The following is a 20,290-nucleotide window of genomic DNA, read 5'->3' as shown; positions in this document are numbered from 1 at the left end:
AGTGTTTGATTGCGACGCCCTCTTTTCAAACAATTTGTACCAAAAAATTAATCAGCACCAGTTCTCAATGGGGCACATCTTTTCTGCATCCAGGCCCGTTATTTTTTTATTTTTTCCGGGGAGGAGGAGGAGAGCAAAGGGTAAAAATGAATGTGATTAAATACAGCAAAAAACCATGCCAACCTGCATGTAACTATGTTAATTTCCCCAAAGACAGGGGGGCAATTGACCCTGCCCTCCCCCCCCCCCCTTCGAATGTATTTAAAACTTTCTTTGAATTCTGCTATTACTTCTTAAGGTATAGAAGTCATACTTGAAGAGAAAAAAGTCTATTGCACCCCCTTTTTGGAGTCAAAAAACTGACAAGCAGCAGTTTCCTTCAGGGGGCCATTAGTATACCAAATCTCACTCCATCTCTTGCGTTTGCATTTTGAATTACAGTTGCCACAAAAATATGTTCACAAACAGACACAAGACATTTTCTATAAATTGGTCAAGTCCCCCCTCTCCCCATTAAAACTTAAATATGTCAAAATTTGAAATTTTTTTTAATTCAACTATTTCTTTGGATAGATAAAAAAAATTTAAAAAATGTAAAAACTAAAATTAGAAAAAGCAAATTAATCTTTGAATGAATTAATTACCTTCAACAGGTTCATATTTTGGGGGTTTGGATGATACATACCCCCCCCCCCCCCCCCACTTCACCCAAAGAAAAACATGTCCCTTACTTGAAAATATTTCTGGCTACACAATTGACTTTCATTTAAGGTTATTATAATCACTTTGCTGTTTTTCATTTCTGCAGTAGTACATTCACTTCATTTAGTTTTGACCTTTACTCCTTAAACAGCTGTACTGCAGACTTTAAATTTAAGGAACCATATCTTACTATCAGGCAACTACACCAGACAAAAGTTATTTCACATAATTCTTAAAAATTATAAAAAAATCCAATTAAAGGAATTCATATTCTCCACTGATTTCAATTGTAATTTATTTGTCATTTTGATGCCTTTTGTCATTTATTGTTCTTTAGCTTTATTGTACACATTTGCTAATTTGGTTTAGGCTGAAAATAAAACATGGAGAAAAACTTCAAACTCTAAAATTTTCCTGTTAGTATAAGAACTTAAAATGCGTTTCTTTAAATGTACCTTAAAAACTAATTTCTGCAGATGCTGCACTATATCTTCCCACGCAGGGGACGGATACAGATTACCACTTTAAGGGGAGACGTGCTAAATAATGATATCCCCCACCGAACTTAAGACATTAGGTACAAAAAAATTTCTTAAGAAACTTGAGTGTCAATAAAAAGTACGAATCGGTCAGGAACAGGGCTTCTAATAGGCATAAACGTTGTAAATTAAGTTCATAAGCAATGAAAGAAGAAATTTCAATTTTTTTTTTCTTCAAAAATTATTATTGAATTGAAAAGACAACTGAAATCGTTTACATTTTGTTCATACAGTGTTTGAACATAATGTGGACGGATACTATTGTCGACAGTATTCGCATATCGTAGGGTCCAGAAAAATTATTGCAATATTTGCAAAAGTTACTTTCCTTCCTCAAGGGAATTCTTAATTGAAATCATTGCCCCCGTACGTCAAGTAATATAAATCTTGTTAGCTTCACTTGAACCGTTCTAACGATCCCCCCCTCCCCCACACACACATAAGATTCGTTCGCGCCGATGCGCGTTGCTATCATTGGAGCGGAAGTCGAATATTTCCCACCAACTGATTAATTAACAGAAATTATTTTTGTAGAAGTAATTTCTTTAGGAGACCATTATTTTTCTTTTTTGTAAAATGGTTTATTGCAAAATTATTACCAGTGTTTAAATAATTACTTAATTTGACGTTATGAAAGAATTTAGAAGCTTGAAAAAGAGTTCAAAGTTAATAATACTTTCCTGACTGGACAATCTTTGCAAAGGTTTTCCTTTTACGATCACGAGTTTTTTTCTAACTGTAGTCGTTTATTTTTTTCTCTCCAATCGAAGACCACATCAGGTCAAACGTAATGAAACACATGATTTATTTCTGTTCGTTTTTCACGTCATCCAAGTCGCTCGGATCTCCAGAAATACCCCCAACCCCTTCCCCCCCAAAAAAGCAACACCAAATATATCCTGCAAAAAAAAAAAAATTTTTTTCTCACTTGGCAATATTTTCATCGAATTGTTCGCGCAAATTATGTCGACAGATCTTGAAGGTTTATTATTATTATTTTTAGTGTTCACTCTAGAAAAAAAAAGGGCAGGGTGCTGGTCTTTAAAAGGGGCACTATTTATTATAAAAAGGGCACTATTTTAATGTGGTCTTCCCCCATCCAAGACCAATGACGCACTTCTCAAAAAGTACTGAGCCCCCCCCCCCCAAAAAAAGAAGAAAAATAGCATCTTAAAACACCTTGCGAAAATTTCATCCATTCCTCTGTACCATGAGCACCCCCCCCCCCGAGGGGCGTGCACAGCGGGGGAGAAGGGACACCTGTTGGGGCCGGGCCTGATCCTCAAGGGGGTTCAATATTTTTTAAACTAGGGGTGAAATATAGAGGCAAACAACATCGCGGGGGACTCGGAAAAGTCATTTGTGACGGGCTCTAAAATTTCTGTGCACACTCCTACCCCCCCCCCCCCTATGCCAGCTAAGCACATTTTTCAAACTCCGTAGGAACATTTAGCTAATGCTGAATCTTAGCTTTGGGTGTGTTTCAACATTTTCAGGCTATAATTATGACCACTTTTCCTATAAGAATAAAAAATTCGAGGCCTTTTCAAAATCCTTTGAATTTCAATGTATGATGAACAGTATTTAGTTACGGATCCTCCCTTCCTATCTAAAAACTGCCTAGTAATGTGCTTTATGCTATTAAGTATTTTAGTAGACATCAAAATCATGATGAATGTAAATTCAACTTTTAAAAAATATTATACTTCATCTTCAAACAGAATAATTATTAAAATACTGTGTGCAGTGCTTCAAAAATGCAATCGTAGCAATATGCAAAACAAAAAAGGCTTTATTTGAATGCCTATTGTTGGATTTGACACAACTTCATGACACAAATGAGTTTGCAGATATATGCGCTACCCAAGTAGCTGGGGACAATCCAAGATTTTAATTTCACTGACAATTTTGATGAAAATTTAATACATCAGCATTTTAGTTTTGTGATGTTTTTAAAAGCAATATTATAGTTTTATATATATATATATAAAGAAAAGTAAAAGAATTATTTTGGTTGGAAAAAAGATAAGTATGTCAAAAGTATGTTTTTTAATTATGTCAATAAGTTTTTTTTTAAATAATCTGTTAGTATACAAATCGTATTCAAGTATAATACAAATATTCAGCAAAAAGGAATGAATGAAGATTTCTCAGCAGAAAATTTCCCTGGCAAAATTTTACACAGAACAATATGTTTCCATTTCAAACGTTCTTTTTTTTTGGGGGGGGGGGGGGGCTAAAAATTCAAGATAACAAAGAAATACCCTTGTATTTCGGTTCAGTAGACTTTGTACTGTGTACTACTTACCAGGAAACATCACGAGTTCAGTAATCATGAAATAAAGTTTAAAATGGTCGCATTCGAAAGAGTATTTTTAGAAAAAATTTGACCCAAATATTGTGTGCCCTCGTCCTTTTGTTTTTGAGATATGGGGGGGTCAAAGTCTGTCGAAATCTTACGAAAATTCGCCAAATTTCAAGACTTGGCAAGAAATGGAAAATACCACGTGATTTCATTGCCTGCGTCTAGCAAGACTCTCATTCCCATTTCTGGTCATCTTGCAAAGCGCGAAAACGATGTTTCGAATTAACCCTTTACTTGTGTGCGTAAAATTAAAAAGTAACTATGAAGCCTGTGAAATGGAAACTAGAGAGCTTTATCCAGAGGAGCCTACAACTTTATAACGAAATCGAACGTAGGATTTAACTTTGTAATCGTGATAACAATGCATTTTAGAATTTAAGTGCATTTCAAGTGTGTTTTATTTAACTAATTCAAGTTTGTACTCTTGTTATGAAATGTGTTGTAAGTAATTAATAATTATGTACGAGAATTAATATGAACAAGTAAAAAAAAAACATGCTTATTAAAGCTTACATATTGAAAATAAAATGGATAGTTTTTGATGTTGAAAGAAAATGATCATGGATTGTAGTATCCCAGCTCTTATTTATTTTTTTCAAAAGTTATTATCATTCATGAAGTTTTATTGTCTGACCACTGCTAGCGAAAATGTTTAATTTTTAATTTAAAAATAAAAAAATAACAATTTAAAAAAAAAGAAAACAACAAAGTTCGAAAAAGTCTGTCACTGCAACTGAAAGTCGCTATAACGTAAATGCACATCATATTGCATGTTATTTAGTCATTTTTTAAAAATACTGAAGTCACTTTTACCAATTATGTTTCACGTTAAAAGGGAATTCAAATACGAGCAAAATAAAAATTAATACAGTTTTTTTTTTTATTTGACTTGTTAGAGGGCTTACACATAACTTGAAAACGATACACTTAACGAAAAACACACTGGAAATAACTGACAGAAATCGTTTTTTTTTAAATTTGAGAACATGGTTTGAAATCTTTAAAATTGTCGTTTTTCTTCGTATTTAGATACTGTTAAAGACTTCAGATTTACGACTTTTCAAAAAAAAAGAATTTAAAGTGTGTTTACCGTTTCTCTACGGTTATCATATTTTTTTTCAAAACAGTTTCATCATCGAATAAACTCTTTCAGTGGAAATATTTCACCCGCAGAAGCATAAAAGTTTTAAACATCAGTTTTTTAACAGACATTCTTAAGAATAACAAAAAAGTTTAAAACTTTGAACGGTATATTCAAATGTATTCAGTTAATACGTTCTATTGGATGCTAAAATATCATTACATCTGTGGAATTTTAAACGAGATTTTGTGCTCGAACCCTATGACAGATCGGTCGCAGTAATAGGAGGTCGTTCTTGTTGACTGCAGTTAGGAGCGCACTGATGGGAGGTCACTGTGACCTCCCAAATATTTTCCTTATTCCACAAAGTTCGTCTGACAGTTCGGCAAATTAGAGGACATAATTACAATTTTTTAACTCCCGAAAGTCACTTTTCATACATTATTATTTGCGCATACTCGCATTTTATCGCTCGGCAAAATTTGAATTTTCTTTCGGTAAATTGAAAATTTTTGCTTTCCCAAAAGTTTAAGCTCAGGGAACCCTCTCACTGCAGTATATTTTAATTTGCTTTGTTACTACAGTAAAATGTCAAAAATCAGAACAAATTAGCTTTGCACAGAACCTAAAAGAAAAAATAATTAATACTTATGAGAACCTTGTTTTAGAAATAAAATATATTTCACCAATAATAATAACCACGAAAACTAGTGAAGAAAAATCTATTTACATCTACTACTACTACCTAAAATGCTAAAAGACAATTTTATCTTGACCTTCTCCATAACATTTTACAGAGGGGAGATTCAAATTAAATTATTCGAGAAAATTACTTTTAGTTATTCGAAAAGCAACAAAAGACACACCTACATTCACATTTCTGTAGTTGGAAATAAATGTTTGAAGGAACTCCCCTTGGGGTCTAGGGGATTCGTCAAAAGAAAATATGATTTGAAATCAATATACATTATATTTCCATTGTTTTTTACAATAAAATAAAACAAATATTTCGGGCGGTGGCGTTTTTCCCCTATACAGTTGCACATTAATATCCCGGAACACAAGCCCCTAAAAATTTCAATGCCCGCAGTCTGTGCCACGACACCCCGCGCCATGGTAGTCACCCCGAGTAAAGAATTAATGCGCTATTTCTCACGCGCTTTGGTGGTGACCAAATATGGAAGTGAAATGTCTTGTCAGATGCAGATGTTGAAATCGCGCCGTACCTTCCATTTCTGAACAAAACTCGCTAAATTTGGCGACTTTACTGAAAATTTCGGCAATTTTTAGAGACCTCGTATTTCGATAACGTGGTCACGAGGGCACGTAGTTTCAGTGCCATAAACATGTTTTCCAATGCTCTTTCGAATGCCACCAATTTGGAAATTTTTTTGAATTTCCTTGATCGTGATGTTTCCTGGTTAGAAAACAGTTAGAAAGTTCACCAATCAGAACCAGATGCGAAAAGATTGCTTCACAATCACTAGCAATGCGCCAAAATTAGCTAAGCCTAATTTCCACGTGCAATAGGAAAACGGACACAAAGGGCTGAAACGCTACGAAAATTGCCTATTCATAAGATGTTTATTGCTCAATTCAACATTCTATTTCAAAAATAATTTTTATTTTGGTGAAGATGCCGTTTTTGTTACATTATTTTCGTTAATCTTCCGATTTTGCAAGTGCGATTTCGGGGAAGTGATAGTTATAAATGGGGTAAAATCCACCTATATTGGACCTTGAAATTGTTAACTAGAACAATAAATATGAGTTTTAAAACGATAATTTCTCAAACTTAGTTATTTCTTTTTTTTTTTCAAATTTTTTTATTTATATATATATTTTTTAAATTTTTCGCGGATTAATTCAACAGGATTCGTGGGCCCTGTTTGGCTCGCGGGTCATAAGTTGTGCATTCGATCGTTTGCAGACGATCGCTGGACAAATAAAATCGCCCCGATATCGCTGCGGGTCCCAACGATGCTTGAGGCATCTTTTTAAAAACACAGGGTGCATATTGTTATTTTTGAAAAAGGGCAGGGCGCATTTTGCGATCTAAAAGAAGGGCAGGGCGCATTCTGTCGATATGGAAAAGGGCAGGGTGCTGCGCCCTTCAAAAACGGCCCTAGCGGGAACACTAATTATTTTTGCATTTTAATGTTCATTTTTAAGCTAAAAATACAAATACAAAACAAAACTTTTTTCCTTGAAATAAAAATTCTTTTGAAAGGATACGTCAAACCGTCAGGGACAGCCCCCCCCCCCTCCCACGACTGAAAGCTAGTTTTCAAATGAAACCAAGCTAAACAGAATTGAGCAAATTCGTTTTGCTTCACCATAAGTAAAATGCGTAGTAAATTTGTTTTAGTTGGGGGTGGGGGAAGGGGTGTACTAATTGTAGTGAGTATTTTAACCAAATCTCCATTCTTCTTGGAAAAAGTGTGAGATTTTTATTTTACTTGTATTAATATTAAATTATCTTTCTTCGTGTCTGGATAGGGGGGGGGAGTGTTCTTATTGAAAAGTGTTTTGTAAATTAGTTCTTTTTTTGTCAGGGGCGGAGCTGTGAAGGGCAGTTGACGTAATTTTAACAGGGATTTCTATTACAGCATAGAATAGCACTGAGTTTAGGTTAGGAGAGTCAGTGGAATTTGGAGGAGTCAGCACTTGGGAGTTAAAGGCTGTTTGCATTTTAGCAAAGAAAGTGAACTTTTTTTAAACTTCGAAAGGGGGACGGGGAGTAAAATTTTTATCAAGGGACTTCTGTGAAATTCTTGACATGGACATCGTCCAGAGGTACGACAGGAGTCGATCCAGGTGTTTATTTTTGGGTTCGCATTTTGTGAAAAAAAAAAGGTTTTGGCGATTTTTTTTCTCTTGTACATTTTTTGTGAAAAAAATCCTATCATACTGTAGAGCAAGTTTAGCTATCACAAATCTAACCTGCCTAATCTCCCTTTGGCCTAAAGGACTTCTCTGGGAATGATTGGAATCTATGGAGGTTTTTTTAAACTGATGCTTTGCTTTCAGGCGAGTTGATTGAGCTTAAAAGTGACGAAAGAAGTTTTTACAAATAATATTTTTTGAAATACCAAATTTTAAGGTATATTTTGTGAAGGGGTCGCTTTTACGATATATTTTCTTGTGAAGGGGTCGCAAAGCGGACCCAATTTGCGTCCGAATTGATCCCTGTACTAATAAACCGAAACAAATGAACTGTGTATTAACATTTACAGGGTGACCAGAAAAAAGCCCCCAATATCGATTGATTCGATTTGATGTGATTTATGCAAGATGGTGCTAAACCACACACCACATTGCACCTAAAACTCTGCTAGAAGAGCACTTTCATGATAATGTGATTGCTCTAGGCTATCCAGATCACACAGGAATGGACATTAACTGGCCGCCTTATTCTCCGGACTTCAATCCGTGTGACTTTTTTCTGTGGGGAAATCTTGAAGACTAAGTTTATGCAAATTATCCCCAAACGATTAACGATTTCTGAGCTGAAGTGTGAGTTCAAAGAGAAATCGAGTAAACTGATGAGCAACACTGGAGTCTGTGATGCAACATTTTGGTCTGCGTATGCGTCACGTCATTGCACGTGACGGAAAACATATCGAACTTGTGATTTCATAAATTTAAAACACATAACTTTTCTGTAATTGGAACAAAGCATATTTATTTACTTTTTTTTTGTCGTTTCATTTTACTATTTTATAATAAATAGTTTTAAGACTTTAGTAGAAGTACTTTCTGCTTTCGTACATCTTTTATGAGCAATTTTAGAGCGAAAGTCAAGTCCGCCTAAAAATATCGAAGATTATATGCAGACAAGTGTTCATCAATTACAAACATCTATTTGTTAACAAACATAAGATGGCAACAGTTAAAAAGTTTAAATCACGCGAAATACGCAGACGACAGTCTATTACGATTTATCTTTCTTGAATATCTTGAGAGGCATAACACTCACTCACTTCCTTTAAAAAAAAATCACAATCTGTCAAACATATAAAATCCAGAAGGCCAGAATTAAGGTCAATGACTAATGTCAGACTTCCAAGAAAACATTAACTTGAAAGCCAGAACGTAAGCTTTCGGATCATCTCGGCTTGCAGGATGCCACGTATCTGGCGAATGAAAAGCGAATTCATGGGACTACATATTTATATGTTCCCCGAAGCATCATATCCTTTCAGTATTTCATCTCGAGACCCTGACTCATTTGAGATAAATTAAAGCTAATGTCTTCCTTCCAAGCGAAGGCGCCACTGAAAGAGATTTCGTCTCTACCTATACAATAAGAAACGCTTAATTAATCAATTTCTCTATTCTGCGGGTGGGGGAGGGGGAGCTTTGGTGTTGACTTCGTTTGTGGACGGGATCGAGGAATCATAGAGTCAAATCCTAGTTACAAAAAGAACAAAACCAAAACGGGAAAAAAGGGTGCCCAGATAGGTCATTGTGAACTCCCAAAACATTTCCATGCTCAAAAACTTTGTCGATTCGGAAAACCTTTTTTTTTTTGTTTTTTTGCCCCCATTCGGAAAATTCAGTATCCCTCCCCTCTCCCCCAATAATTCCAGTCTACCCCTGAGTGGAATACGCACTAATTAAACATTATTTTGGGAAGCAAGCAGGCAGCAGTTTAAATGTTTATGAACACCTTTCCTCCCCCAGAGTAAGCTCCAATAGCGCGAGTCAGTTTATCAAATTTTCCCCGTGATGAACAAATTTAATAAGTTTCGCAAATAGATGATCAAATTTGCACAAAGCTGTTTTTCTTTTTCTACCAGGGATCTGTGTGGGTATTTAAAAAAAGTCAGGCGATCTTCTAGTCGTGGATTTCCCGTGTTGAAAATGCGGAGGGCCCCGAAGGAGATCCAAACAGACAAATGAAAAGTATTTTATGCAGTTCTGTTCATCTCTAAGGTGTCCCAAAAATGCATTTGCAGGGGGGGGGGTAGGGGGAGAGAACAGATCCAACATAAATTACCTTGAAGTTTCAAAAGGTCTTGATTGACATAACTCAGAAAATTTCACTGCCAGTTGCTTCAAACGTTCTTGGGAAGTAGATCATATTAGTGATGCCATTGAAGTATTTTTTATTTTGAGAAAATTGAGCTGTCCATGTGAATTTCTTTCTCCCCTACAATTATACTTTGTGTACAGGGGGATGCACAGAAATTTTGGGACCCTTCACAAATGACTTTTTCGGGCCCCCTCCATATTGTTTACCCCCTACGTCCTCACATATACTTCACCCCTCATTTTTAAAATCTTGGGCCCCCTTCAGGCCCGGGCTAACAAGTGTCTCTTCTCTCCCCGTGCACGCCCCTGTTTATATGTGTTCCAGAAAACATTTTGTTTTTTAACATTGTTTTACATCATAAGAGAGATATTTCCTTAGCTTTTAGCCGACAGACAGTTTATCAAGTCCAAATATGTTACTGCTTTTGTCACAAGCTGGAAGAGAAACACTATCGCCTCAAAGGACGTCAACACAAAGAACAAACCACAAATTTATGCACTGCTATTTTTAGCAACATTTCCCGGAATTGTATTATCGAAGTTTTCTGAAATAAAAAGTTCGGGGCACGTGCTTTTAGAAGATTTCTTTATGACGTGCGTCCCCATCCTCTTTTTTTCTTTTGTAATGAAGGTCAGAAGACACTTAATTGCATACATTCTGCATAAAGGGGGAGGGGGAGGAGAAATCCAGATTTTCTTTCTTTCTGGAGTAGGATATAATTCACATTGGGGGGGGGGGAGAGAACCCTCGACTTCTTGTGCGTAATTCATTCAGAATCAAGTAGCGTTTTTTAGCACGTTTTTACTTTACTCAAAAATAAATGAATAAATAAATGAATAAAAATAAATGAACAAACAAATTAATAATAATAAAATAAATAAATAGCAAAAATAAAAAAGTGATGCAATGAAAACCACCCACAAGTTAGAGGGAAGAGAAACGTTCCACAAACAGCACTCGCGAGTTAAAAGAATTGTAAGCCTAATCGCAACAGTTCTCTTTCATTCCAATGTCTACATTACAATGGCTAACAGCCAATCAAACGCCCCCTTTTCAACACAGAATTTCCAACATAAGCCAGATTAATACTGGAATCAATCTTTGCGTGTCCTTACTCTGTTTTTGCATTCCAAGCCATAAATCTTCTCTTGCCAATGTCATGTCAGCTATCGATTATCTTCTTTCCGCAATTCAGACTTTAAAGGCTAATGAGATCTGACATTTAAGGTCACAGAAGAAAACAAGAAGCGGATTACACGAAGCTGAGTGGTCAAATGGTCATGCTCAGATTGTTTTCAGTTGATTATTTTTTGAAGGGTGGATCAGGGGCGGATACAGAGGGAGAGACACTACATCCTTTGACACTACATCCTTTGACACTACATCCAAGTTGAATTCAAATAATTTATGAACAAAATTCAACCGATTGCAGAAATCTTTTAAATTTATTTAAAAGTAAACATTTGAAATACTACATCATTGTTTATGAAATTAATCAGTAACTTTCTTTTCCCTGCTAGGTGCAATATTCTTGGATTTTATTGATACCCAAGAAGTTTCTCAGAAATTTCTCGCACCCAAAACCGTAACGTGTGTAGGGGAAATGGGGCGGGGTGGGGGAATTATTCCTCAGCATGACAATTTCTTAAATGGTATTCTGTGTCTGCCCCTGGGGTGGGCATTTGACAAGAACGAAACTTCACAGCTTCGTCCTAGCAGCTATATTGGCTTTAAGCACAAAAGAAGACATTTGCTTCTCAAATAATTTCTATAAATGTGTTTAAATGAAAACACGAAACACGTTAAGCGATTCGTAGAACATTCATTGTTCACAGTTGCACAAACTATGAAGTTCTTACAAAGGTAAAAAATATAAATTAAAAATGGCAAAAACAAGAATTTTAAATTTATGAATCTTATAAGGCAGTAAAGACAGCGGGAGTCAGTTTGCATTTAGCTTTAAAGATCAATGAGGTATCTTGAAATCTAAGGGGAACGGGACCATCAATAAAGTAAAATTTAAACAAGGGGTCCTTAACCTTTTCGACTCTGCGCTCCCCTTTGAACATTGATGAAAAGTCATGCCCACCATACGTTGTCAATATAAGAAGTACAATCAGAATTAGAAACAAACTGGTTAAAATAGCTTTAAAGCTGGTAAAAATGTAAATTCAAAACTTAACTTTCTTTTCATAATTTTATTTTGAACATATTATTAGAGCATGTGAAATTAAAGAATCAAAGAACGACACAGAAATTAATTTAAGGTAATCAATCTAGGACAGCCCTTTTTGACCCGCAAAGAGGCAAAAATGTGAAAAAAAAAAAAAAAAAAATCGCAGACTCTCTGGTAAGGTTATTTCCCTTTTTTAAACATATTTTGCCCCGTACACACACACACACAAAAAAAAAAAAAAAAAAAAAAAATTTGTGGAAACTCAAATTTCACTCACTTTCTGTGATCGAATTCTTTTGAAATTTTTAGGCGACCTCAGATCAGGGTTCGTGGTTTTTTTTAAATCAAAAAAGTCGGATTTTTAAAATTTAAATCGCATTATTTTAAAAAATTAAAACAAATTTTTAAATTTTTTTAATAAAAATCTTCAAAAATTTGTAATCATTAATTACTTTACATTTATAAACATAATATATTTCATAACAGATGAATCCATTCAGTTTACTTTTAAAACTAAGATAAGTTCTCAAACTATTCAATACATTTTTAAGATTTCGTAAATACGTTTTACACCTTGATGATAAGGGATTTTGTTTCATGCTTTGTTTTAGTGTGAAAGAATATGTTGAGCAATTACTTTTTAGTGACGATGCATAACAAAACCTGTAAATATTTATTTGGCTCTGTACTGAATTGAATTATGGAGTAAAAGCAATACTGAAAGAGTGAAAATCTGTTTCACACACAGAAAGATGTGTATGTAGTTTTGCCTGTTAAGTTTAAATTGTATAATACAGTGTAGTTAAATTAAGAGCAACACATTCTAAAAATGCAAAATTAATTTATAAAAACCAAATGAACTGATTTTAATTTTGGTTTTGTTAAATAAATCACTTGATTTAACTCATGATTTTAATCATTATTTTAGTCCTGATTTAAATCAAGTTGATTTAAATCAACGAACCCTGTCTCAGACCCGATGAAAATGCAATAATTCTACAATCAAATTACGAGCTTTTTGCAATTTTAATCAATATCTTCGTATAAATCCTCTAATATAAGGAAGAAAAAATGCTTGCCCAAATTGAATTAAAAATCTACAGAACCTCCTGATTTTCAGCATCAGATAAAATTTGCTCCAATATTCAGTGCTCCCAACACATTTTAGCTTCAGAAAAGGGTAAAAGAGGACCATTTTCAATCAAAAAGGGGACTAAAGAGGACCAGTTAGGATCAAAAAGAGGATCTTGGGAGGACCACTCATAGTTAAACCCATGGAAGCACCAAAAGGCAAATTAGTTGTCAGTTGTTTAATTCGTTAATTAACTATAATAATGAGAAATACAATTCTTTTATCACCTGTGAAACTGATCTTTTTATCCATTGATAGAGTGCATAACATTGGGGGGGGGGGGGGGGAGAGGCACTTAGTTCAACACTTAAGACAGCCTCTTTAGAACTAAATAGGCATAATGATACATTTGGACTTAAACCAGGGATGCTGGTATAGTCTCACTGAAGGATAAGTGAAACTGAACTTCATCTTTATTTAGTTTAAAATTATTTTTATGCTTTTCTGTGTTTTAATGCTTCTTAGTACAGCGTTATCATACACCAAACAAAAAACTTCATTCTCTTGTTTTTCCCAGTCTCTAATTTTGTTCCCATCTTCATCAGTTTCATCTAACTATTTGCTGAGAAATTTGCACTTCCTCATGACTTACACTGAAACCAAAAAATTTTGTTTTGGTTTTCAACAAAGCTATAACCGAGTTTATAATAAAATTATTTTATATTTGAATTTTAAATTTATCATAGGGTTATCATAGGGTTCATACCCTTTAGGGAGAAAAAAAATTTAAGCACTTTTCAAGAGAATAAAATATTTTTCAAGGTACTACCCTAAATTCGCACTATAAATATTACATGCAGATTTCATTTAATGCTTACATATAAATAAAAGAAAGTAATATGAAAAGTATAGGAAAACAAACTGCTTTTTCTACAAGAGACACTTCGATAAAAGATTTACTGTATTGAAAGTTTTCCTAAAAATGTCTGAAATGCTTAATCACAAAGAGAAGCAGATCACATGAGGCTTAGTTTTGCAATTTTCATCTTCAAAGTATATTTTCAAGAATCATAAAACTTAGATTAAAAAAAAAAAAAGAAAAAACTCCATGATTGCAAGACCACGAGTGCTTTGAACTTTTATGGGGGGGGGGGACTAATTCCCTCATTAGCAGGCAACATGACAATGAAAAAAATGTACAAAAATTCACCTTTATAAAATTTTATAATTCAACTTTGTTTTAAATACAAACACTAAGTTAAAATGTTATGCACTCTATTGTTTACATTTAATACCCCCCTCCCTATAAAAAAACAGTAACAACCGAAAATAAGCTAATAATAATTAAAATTAAGTTTGCAAGCTAATGTTGCAAAACTAGAAATTTGAATTTTAAAAAATATTAATTTTTTAGTTATTTAAATAAAAATTAAAACGAGTTAACGATTTCCCATAAAATAAATTTATTTATTTCTACTAAATTAAACATAAAGCATGCTAATCTAAGGTAGCATTTGTGAAAATAACATTCGATTGGGGAAACTATTTTAATATTTTCATGATGCAAAAAGATTGAAATTTCAAACACTAAAACTCATTTCCCGCGAAGTCCGAGTAAGTTCAATGTTGCCATGATTTCCAAAATAATAACCTCGTTAATTATTGAAATTAAACAAAAAATAAGCTAATCTAAAGTAGTATATGTCAAAATAACTTCCTATTGTCATAAACATAAAAATATTTACAAGAGGATTGAAATTTCAAACGCGAGAAGCAGTTTTCCGCAAAGTGCGAGTAAGTTCAATGTTGTCATGGTTTCCAAACTAATTCCTTCGTTAATTATTGAAATTAAACGAAAAATAAGCTAATCTATGTAGCACATGTCAAAATAACTTCCGATTGTAAAAAACATCAAAATATTTACAAGATGCAAAAGGAAAGAAACCTCAAACACGAAAGCAATTTTTCGCGATACTGCATATCGAACCTATGTTCAGAAAATTGCACACATGAATTTTTTTTAAAGAATTGCAAGCAATTTAAAGTATGCTTTAGATTGCTTGTAATGATTTTTGAAAGAATTCAAGCAATAAAGAAACATCTCATACTTTTTCAAGGCTTTCAAGCACTTGGAAAATAAACTTTTTTTTCCCAGGAACTTTTCAAGGTTTTTCAAGGGCGTAAAATTTACGAACATATGCGCCTAAAACAATAGCGCATGCGCCACGAGATTACTTCCGAATTTATTTGCAAAAGGGGTGGTTCATAGCAGCGTCACTATTACAGTCAACGCGCGACAACTCTACGTCCCAAGGGACCGGCTAAAACGTTCCGAGTTATAAGAAGTTTCCACAACAGTCTCAATAGCTTGGGATCCAATGAAAACTTTGAGATAAAGGAATATTCGAGTTATCGAGATCCGAAAGTTCGTTTGTTATAGCAAACGTAAGGGTGAAATTCCGAGAAATATCGGTAGCACCCTGCTCCGCGATTCGACGTCATAACTCCTCCCCCAAACCTCTTTTTTATGGATTTCCATGCTGCAGCGGTTGAAGGAGTAATGACGTCAATCTGAAGCGAAATAATACGGGAAAGTCAGGTTAAGTTGCCGCGGCCGCGTGTTTGGGTGTACAGTATCTTTTAACACAATGGAAAACTTTTAAAATCTGATTTTCAAGTAAAAACAATATAAAAGCGGACTAATCGGACCAAAATGTTAAAAAGCGGTCTAAAGTGGACTTAACCCTAAAAAACGGACTTAGGCGGGAAAAGCGGACCATTTGGGAGCCCTGAATATTCCAAGGTAATTTCTAAAATGTAGGTGAGCCTTCAATTGGAAATTCATTGTTGATCAGTCATTGATGAACAATGCTTTTATAAAATATATGTACCGTGGCCCCACTAGATGGCGCTGGCAATTAACGGGCCTTGACAATTTATGACTTTTCTGTGTTAAACCGATGCAGCTCACCAATCAATGTCAACGTTTCAGAGTTTATTTTTAATTGGACGTCGTCCATTTTGACCGCAAGAGGCGCTGAGTGGAGCCCATGCATCCACCAATCAATGGCAACGTAATGGAAACGGGTTCCCTGTAGCGCCCTCTTTGTTGCTATGAGTTTCAGCGATTTGTCACGGCCTATAAGAATTAAGTGGGGACATGGTTGTACATAGAAACGTAAATAAAGCTAAATGTCTATTAGGGTTACAATGTTATCTGGTGCAATCTTTTGTTTTAACTTATTTTATCGACTGAATCAATTTACCGAACTTCCGTCATCGTTAATTTAACCGTATGATCGAAGTACTTAAGATCGAATAGAACATTTCAGACAAACAATACTAAAAAGCAGAAAATAATTAAAGAATTAAGAAGCTTTAATGTACCATGTTTTTTAAAATAAACTAAAAAATAGAAAATAATTTCTCTGAGCTTCATGTAGATTTAAAGCCCCATACAGTTTCAGAATTTTTTACAAATTGTCTGGAAAATTTGTGATTGAGTTTTTAGCAGCAATCAAAATACTTGGTAAGCTTTAAATAGAGAAACATGGCGCGCATGTACCACACAAAAAGAAAAGCTACCAATGAGAAATTGTAGGTGGGGGGGGGGGGGTGAGTCACTGCGATTCTATAATTGCGGCAAACCTAACTTGGTAGCGTCGCGAAGCTGTGAAAAGAATTTGCGTAGCCTTCACAATGCTGCCAGGTTAGGTTTGCCCCAACTATAGAATGTAATCAAGTGCTGGGGAATTTTTTTTTGAGGGGGGGGGGGTGCGCTCATTTTGATTTACAGTTAGGTTTTGTTTGAATCTTACTCAGATTGAGCAGGTATTTAATGCCTGAGTAATATTGTTGTTTTAGTGTCAGTAGTTTGTCACATTATAATCTGCTACAAAAACTGAAAAGTTATTTTTCTTATTATAATACAAGCTCTTCTCTTTAAAGTAAGTCAATGCAACCCCCCTTTTTTTTGTAAATAAAGATAGGTAACGGGTAAATATGCACCAACGGGACTCAAAAGTCCCATTTAAAAAACATAAAAAAACCCTACATTTCCAGTTATTAGGACTTTTTCATGTTCTAATAATTTCACCTTAAATTTATTTCTTACTTCCCGTTTAAAATTGAAAAAAAAAAAAAAAATAATAATAAAGCGTTTTTAACGCATAAAGATATGTAAAAAATGAGTTGCAAACACTTTTTTCAAAATATAAAGGAATTTGTGTCATGAAGGGTTAAGTTTAAAAAACTTAAGCCTGAAATTCAGTTCAGGACGAAAAGTTTTAAAATGAAATAAATTTTAACAAAATGTTTTCAATTCTAAAAACTATTGTAAGCTTGGACTGCACTAAAAAGGATAAAAGAAAAAAGTTTACCCAAATGTAAAGTTCAACTGCAAATTTTCGGGGGGGGGGGGGGGGGGGGGGAGTTTTGTAATTAATAAATCATATGCTTGTTTTATTTCGTACTTTTTAGTGCGAACCAAGCTTAGAGAAATAATCTTTAGAATTGAAAAAAAAAAAAAATTATATCTATTTTATTTTGATTATATTTTATTTTTCTAGGAGAATCAAGACAACTTCCGACGCTTATTAAGTTTTAACCCAAAATTTCATACATTCCAATTAGGTGCAATAGTTAAGGTCCGATTCTCTGATTGCATTTGGCAACCGCCAATTTGTCATAATCTAATTTTTGACATCAGTTTAGGCTACAACGAAGTTCCATCGGTCACATCAATATTCCTTGCAAACAACAGCGGCGATTCGGGGGAGGGGGGCAACCGCAACCCCCACTTTTTGTGGTTTATTTATTTATTTTTTCCCAATTTAGGAACAAAACTAGAAATCATAAAAAGCAAGCAGAAATGTCAAAAGTTCTAGAACATAATTATTTGTTATACTTCGTATATCTGTTTATGAAACATTATTTAGCAGTAGCAGTAACTTTTAGTTTATGTATTTATTGTTTAGATATTAGAAAATCAATTATTAAACATAAACAAGCCATGCGTATTCAATGAAATAATTAACAAGTGTTTGTGACATCTCAAAATACTTTGGGGTAGATAATGTCTAATTCATGACTAAGTGTTTCTTCGGGGAAAGTGATTGTGTATATAATTCATCAAAAAATTAATAAAAACGTGAGTAAAGTTGTTAGATTTGAATCAATTACCATTCAAAACCAGCCCTGGCAAAATTTTGTGCTTCATTCCTCCCCCCCCCTTTTCTTTTTTTGGCTGCCTCTAATAGTTATCGTTTTTTTTATTGCCCCCCCCCCTTCAGTTCTAATCGCCGCCTCTGCTTGCAAATGTCATCATCAGAATCAACAAATAAATTTGAATCTTCCTTCCGCCTTAAGCCTATCTTCATCAATCCCTGTGTGCAACAGAATAAAACTCATTCCACTCATTTTTTACTTTCCTTTGAGAGTCATAAATCGTAAACTAAGAAAGCACTGCTGAGTTTTTGGAATGAAATTTACTTTCTTGTGAGTCCCACTGAACGAAATTCGTTTTAGGTTAGGAAACAAAAACAAACATTTTCAGTAAAGGCTACGGAGTTTCAGTTCGACCTCACGACCCACTTACAGGAAATGGCAGATAGATCTTTTTAGCCATATAAAGTCTGCAGGTGATTTGCGATCCCACTCCGCGGCTTCGCACACCACCTACTCGAGGAACAAAAAATAACCTTGCGTATGCTCCGATGTTTTCTTTGCAAAAATAAGCAAGAAAATATCGAGCATCCAACAGATGGGACCGCAGTCAAGTTTTCGTTAACCGCTGGGGAAATTTATGCTGTGCGGTGCAATTTAACGACATATTCAAATAAAATGTTTTATTTGTATGAAGAACCAATTATCAAGACAACGACAATATGATATAATTAGTAGAAGGGCAACATAGAAACACTTAATTAAATTATGTAACACTGCAATTCTACTGGTAATTTCTTATCTTTCGGTGAACTCGAATTTGTTCCAACATAAATATGCTGAGACAGGGGCGTAGCTAAGGGGGGGGGGGTTTGGGGACAAAAACCCCCCCCCCCGAAAAGTTAGTCTCAAAAAAAAAGAGAAAAAGAAGAGGGAAGTGAAAGAAAAAAAAAAAAGAAGAAAAGGAAAAAATTCCAAGCGATTATACATATATATATATAAAAGAAGTAACCCCCCCCCCCCCGAAAGTCGGGTCTAGCTACGCCACTGTGCTGAGAGCAGCGCAGAGTTTCAATGCTCCACTTCACCATGTTCCATTATTTTAAGGGGGACAGGGGGCGATTGATCCGCCTTCCCTAAAGCTTTGAAATTGAATGCGTTTACATAGAAGTGGACATGGTTTCTGTTGTTTTCCAATAAAATTTGAATTGAGTATACAGCTTTGCCTCTCTCTTGGAAAAATTCGAATATTTGAAATGATAGGCCTGGTTGCAATTATTCAAGTGTTTTGGCAGAGGTGGCCTCCCACCCCCTAATTTCACACAAAGGACAATATAATGCAAAATAAGCTTCATAGGCGAATTGTACAAGGGGCAATTGCCCCCTCACTTTCAATAGTTCAGTAGCCTTGCCCCTCTACTTTTTTTTTTAAGTTCAAAATTAACGAAATGACGATGGATTGAAAAAAGGAAGAACCGACTTAATCAGCGCAGAACAGTTTTGTATTTTTCTAATAATGTTATTATTTCATAAAAATTAAAGTAGAACTTTGAATTTGAAGGAGATAGTCTACTCTGACCATTTGCCTCGATTTAGGCGGCTGAGTATTGAATTTTTAGAGAAAGTAATTTTATCAATACAGTAGAAGATTTTTATGTACACCTTGATACCAGAGCTGCGTTATACAGGTTTTGGCGTTATATAGGTCATTTCACAAATTTTAAAACTAATATTCAGAATACATCTATATATTAGCACTTCAGAATGGGTTTTATGTGCAATGAGTAGTGAAGCACTAATTATAGAATTTTATTCATTCACAAATAAATTTTGTTTCACAATCAAAAGAAAGTGAATTGTCTTCTTCTTCTGGTAGTTTCATGGTTTGCATAACAGCTGCAATTTCAAGAGTCATCTGGTATTTTCTGTTTATTGTGAGTACCCAATTCGCAACTCCAACGAACTATAGGGGGCACTGCAGTCACTGTCTAATGGCTGACTTAAAAACTAAAACAAACGCATGTGGTAACGAAGAAAATGCTAAAAGTGTTGTGATTTTTGTTCGTATGTATGATATTTTTCGCTTTATTCTTTTTAAATTAATTTTCAAAGTCTTGTGGATATTCTGGCCCACGTAGAAAGAAATGAGAATTC

The 20,290-nt window shown here is 34.6% G+C and overlaps 1 protein-coding gene across 1 annotated transcript in view; it reads right to left on the bottom strand.

Annotated features, from left to right (window-relative positions):
• The window catches only part of LOC129227236 (ras-related C3 botulinum toxin substrate 1-like), a 56,740-nt gene that overhangs the window by 23,689 nt on the left and 12,761 nt on the right, over positions 1-20,290 (bottom strand).

The sequence above is a fragment of the Uloborus diversus genome, chromosome 8 (assembly GCF_026930045.1).
Source record: "Uloborus diversus isolate 005 chromosome 8, Udiv.v.3.1, whole genome shotgun sequence".
In the NCBI taxonomy this organism is placed as follows: Eukaryota; Metazoa; Arthropoda; class Arachnida; order Araneae; family Uloboridae; genus Uloborus; species Uloborus diversus.
The sequence above is the reverse complement of the archived record's forward strand: the minus strand, read 5'-3'. Positions and strand labels throughout refer to the sequence as shown.